Source organism: Tenrec ecaudatus, chromosome 10 (genome assembly GCF_050624435.1).
Source record: "Tenrec ecaudatus isolate mTenEca1 chromosome 10, mTenEca1.hap1, whole genome shotgun sequence".
Lineage (NCBI taxonomy): Eukaryota > Metazoa > Chordata > Mammalia > Afrosoricida > Tenrecidae > Tenrec > Tenrec ecaudatus.
This window is the reverse complement of record NC_134539.1, coordinates 115,403,097-115,408,285: the sequence shown is the minus strand read 5'-3', so window position 1 is coordinate 115,408,285 and position 5,189 is coordinate 115,403,097.

Below are 5,189 nucleotides of genomic sequence, written 5' to 3'. Positions count from 1 at the left end.
ACGACCAGAGCTCAAGTGGATTTATCTCCAGATGGCTCACGTGGCTATAGAGATTGGCAAGTTCTAAGTCTGTGCGAGTCAGATGTGAGGCTACAGGCTTCTCCTGACTCATGTAGTTGCAGAGGCTGGCAGATCCAAGATTGGCAGACCAGATAGCAGGTTTCTGACTCACAGGCTTACAGAGGTCATTGATTCTCAGAACCAACAGGCAATACGGCAGTCTGCTGGCTCAAGTCCAAAGAACCCGATGTCAGATGATGATGAGTCAGATGCAGGATCAAGGTCCAGCAAGAAGCCAATAAGCAGCCCATATATATTGGAAGCAAGCCACACCCTTGAGGAAACGCCATTTCAACTAACTGGCTGTTGATAGCAGATCTCATCATGGGGGTGACCAAATCACAACTAAGTTGTGTGCCAAACAACTAAGAATTATGGCCCAGCCAAGTTGTCACACAACCGTAACCATCATGTCAGATTTCTGGACATAAGCCTCCAAGTCGGTAGCTTGTCTTTTCTTCTTTTTCCTTTGTAAAATCTTTTGATGAACAATAGTTTTTCGTTTTTGTGTCGTCCATATTACTTTGTCTTTTGCTGTTTGTGCTGTTGTTGTTATAATCGCTGGAAGCGAGGCTGGACAGCACTGCCTCTGCTTATCCTCCTAAGAATTGTATAGTTTTGTTTGCACACTTGGATCCTTATCCATGTTGAATTTGCTTTTGTATATGGTGTTAACCAAGGATCCTGTTTCATTTTTCTGCATGTGGAAATCCAGTACCATCTATTCAAGAGACGCTTCTTTCTCTCATCAAATGGACTTAATACTCTTATCAAAATTTGGTTGACCATAGATGTGTGGATTATTTCTGGACTTTCATTTCTACTCCATTGGTCTATGTGTCTATTTTTATACCCATAGCACGCTGTCTCAATAACTGTCACTGTATACTATGTTTTAAAGCCAGGAAGTAGGGATCTTTCCACTTTGTTCGTCTTTTAGCATTGTTTTAGCTTTTTAGGGCTTCTTGCCTTTCCATATAAAGTTCTGACTTGCTTTTTCTGTTTCTGTAAGAAAGCTGTTGGAATTTTGAATATGAATCTCTTCAATCTGTAGATTGTTTTGGGTTGTATTGATATGCCCTTCCCCTTCAATTTAAAAAGAAATGGAAATGACTTTGAAATGGGTCAAAAGGGAGTTCAAATTATCTTACATTTTAACCCAAGTCCAGCTGCCGTAATTGACTTTTCGATGCTTTCTGTCTGATACGAAGACTCTCCCTCCTCTCAACCGTGGTCAGGGGGCTTCACCGGAGGCTCAACCCATGTGTGAATCCTGCAAGTGGATTTTGGGTTTCCATAGCTTTCTGCAAACCAGGCATTGACAGTTTAAGCTTACACTATACCTTCCTGCGGATTTGGGTTTTATTATTTACTATGCTTGGATCGCACAGGCTGGGGTGCTCCTTCTATGTGGGCTTAGTTGATGCCTCACTTAGACGACTGCTTGTTTGAAGACAAGCTTTTAAGACCCCAGGTGCTATTCCTTTGGATAGGAATAGCATCTACATGGGCACCATCTAGTTTCTTCACCATACTTTGCCATCACACTCATATCTTCAGTGATCTCTTCATGAGGGCGAGCAGGAGGGCTGCCAGATAACAAGCACAGGAAGATCTACTCAGTAACGACCAGAGAAGCTCCACTGGAGGGAGTATTGATATCTTAATGATACTCTTCCACAAGGCGCCCTAGTTACACGTTGGACCACTAACTGCAAGGTCAGCAGTTTGAAACCACTCATCTGTAGGAGAAAGATGAGGCTCTCTACCCCGCACAAATAGTTGCAGTCTCAGAAACCCACAGGGGCAGTTCTAACTTGTACTATAGTGTCGCTATGAGTGAGCATCAACTCAATGGCAGTGAATGAGTTATGAACTTGGAACGTCTTTCCATTTATTTAAGTCTTCTTTTATCTCTGTCAGCAGTGTTTTGTAGTTTTGTTTGTATAAGTCCTTCATGTCCCTGGTTAGATTCGTACATCATTTTATTTTCTTAGAACAATTTTCCTTTCAGATTTCTCATTGCTGGTATATAGAAACCCGGGTGAATTTTTGTGTTATTGTTGACTCATACCTTGCAACTTTACTAAATTCCTCTATTTGCTGTAGAAAGTTTCTTATGGACTCTGGGATTGTCTCTATATAAGATCCTATCATCTGCCAAACTTACTGCCATCCAGTTAATTCTGCCGCATAGCAACCCGTAGAAAGGAGTTGAATTGTGCTTTTCTGAGACTGTAAGTCTTTCAGCCCCCTGTCCTGAGTGACTGGCCTATGGTTAGCAGCCCAACCAACTACACCACAGGGCTCCCTGCATGCCGGGAATGATCATTTTACTTCTTTTCTAATCTGGAATTTTTTTTCTTGTCTTATTGCTCTGACTAGGACTTTTTTTTAAAAAACGTTTTATTAGGGGCTCATACAACTCTTATCACAATCCATACATACATCAATTGTGTAAAGCACATCTGTACATTCTTTGCCCTCATCATTTTCTTTTTTTGTTCGTTTGTTTTTTGCCCTCATCATTTTCAAAACATTTGCTCTCCACTTAAGTCCTTGGCATCAGGTCCTCTTTTACCCCTCCCTCCCTGCTCCCCCTTCACTCATGAGCCCTTGATAATTTATAAATGATTATTCTGTCATATCTTGCCCTGTCCGATGCTTCCCTTCACCCACTTTTCTGTTGTCCATCCCCCAGGGAGGAGGTCACATGTAGATCCTTGTAATTGCTTCCCTCTTTCCAACACACTCTCCTCTACCCCCCCTGTATCGCCACTCACACCCCTGGTCCTGGAAGTATCATCCTCCCTGGATTCCCTGTGTCTCCAGCTCCTATCTGCACCAGTGTACATCCTCTGCTCTATCCAGACTTGCAAGGTAGAATTCAGATCATGATAGTGTTGGGGGGGCGGGGAGGAAGGATTTAGGAACTAAATACAGCTGCATTCTTCATCGGTGCTACATCGCACCCTGACTGACTCATCTCCTCCCCTAGACCTCTCTGCAAGGGGATCTCCAGGGGCCGACAAATGGGCTTTGGGTCTCCACTCTGCACTTCCCCCTTCATTCACTTTGGTAAGATATTTTTGTTCTGATGGTGCCTTATACCTGATCCCTTCGACACCTCGTGATCACACAGGCTGGTGTGCTTCTTCCATGTGGGCTTTGTTGCTTCTGAGTTAGATGGCCGCTTGTTTACCTTCAAGCCTTTAAGACCCCAGACGCTATACCTTCTGATAGATGGGCACCATCAGCTTTCTTCGCCACATTTGCTTATTCACCCGCTTTGTCTTCAGTGGTTGTCAGGAGTGTGAGCATCCTAGAATGCCAATTTAATAGAAGAAAGTATTCTTGCGTTGAGGGAGTGCTTGAGTGGAGGCCCAATGCAGGACTTCTAATAGAACGTTGATCAGAAGTGATAAGAGCAAACACCCTTGCCTTATGCCAAAATTCAAGGGGAAAGTTTTATTCTCCTATTAAGTAGAAATTTCACTGTTGGCTTTTTGTATATATCCTCTATCATATTGATGAACTTCCCTCACGTTCCCATCTTATTTAGTGTTTTTCAAAAAGGGGCGTTGGATTTTATCAAATGCTTTTTCTCCATCCACAGAAATGATCCTTTGGTTCTTTTCCTTTATTCTTCTGATGTGATATATTACATTTTTATTGTTCAATGTTGAGCCATCTGGCATTCCTAGAATAAACCCCAGTCGATGTTGATGTGTGACAGTTAATACATTGTTGGATTCTGTCGGTTAGTATTTTGTTGGGGAACTTGACATCTAAATTCATAGGAGATACTTATTGGCTTATAGTTTCCTTTTGGTCAGATTTGAATATCAGAGTTTTGTTTGCTTCAGAATGAATTGAGGAGTACACCTTCTCTATTTTTTGGAAGAGTTTTTTAAAGTATTGATATATTAAAAAAGTATTGATATCAATTTTCTCTAAATGTTTGGTAGAATTCCTCAGTGAAGCCACCATCTGGTCCAGGACTTGTTGCTGTTGTTATTATTGGGAGGTTTTTTGTTTTGATTTTTAATCCTTTTATTGGGAGCTCTTACAGATAGCATAACATTCCATAGTTCCATCATCTCAAGCAGTATTGTACAATTGCTACCACAATCAGTTTCAAAACATTTTTTTTTTCCGTGAACTCCTTGAAATCAGCTAGCTCCCGTTTATGCCTTCACTTCCCACCCCCTTGGGTCCCCCACCTCCCCGTATCTTACACACGCAATATATCCATTCCCATACCATTCTGTTGTGGTCATACAGTCATTAGTGCTATCAGCCCCCTCTTTCCCCCTGGGGAGGTTTTTGACAGGTGATTCTATCTCTTCACTTGCTGTAGGTCTGTTGAGACTATTTTCCTCCTGAGTCAGTTTCGAGAAGGTGTGTGCTTCTGAGAATTTAATCTATTTCCTCTAGGTGATCCAGTTTGTTGCCATCCAGCCCTGCCATACAGTTTTCTGCTCAGAATATTACATCATAGTTCTTCCCTTTATTTCTATCAGGTCAGTTGTAATGTTACGTCCTTATTTCTTTCCTTGTTATTTGCCTTTTTTCCTCTTTGTCAATGCAGATAACGCATTTTAAAAGTTATTAATCTTTACAAAGAACCAACTTCTAAAACAATAAAAACTAAAATTGGAACCACCTTCTGGTTTTATTGATTCTTTCTATTTTATTTCTGTTCCGATCCTTCATATTTCTTTCAATCCTTCCAATATGTTAAAGTTTGTTGGTTTTTCCGATGTAACCTGAACTCTTCATTTCCTAATTCAGTTCTACCTGTCCAGCCAAACTGGTGTTTTCTTCTCTCTCAAGGGAATTTCTTGATACCCAATTATATTTCCATTTTCAGGTCCTTATATTCTTGCTTCAGGAGCCCTGGTTATGAGTTGGACTGCTAATTTCAGGGTCGTGAGTTTGAAACCACCAGCTACTCTGTGGGGGGAAGTGAGGCTTTCTAGTCTGTCCATTAGGGCCACTATGAGTCAGCATGGGCTTGCTGGCACGAGTTTGAGTTCGTTTGCTACTCTTAAATCATCTTGTCCTGCCTTTCCCCATTCTTTTTGTTCGGCCATGAACACCTTCATTCATTCTACAGCTATTTGTTG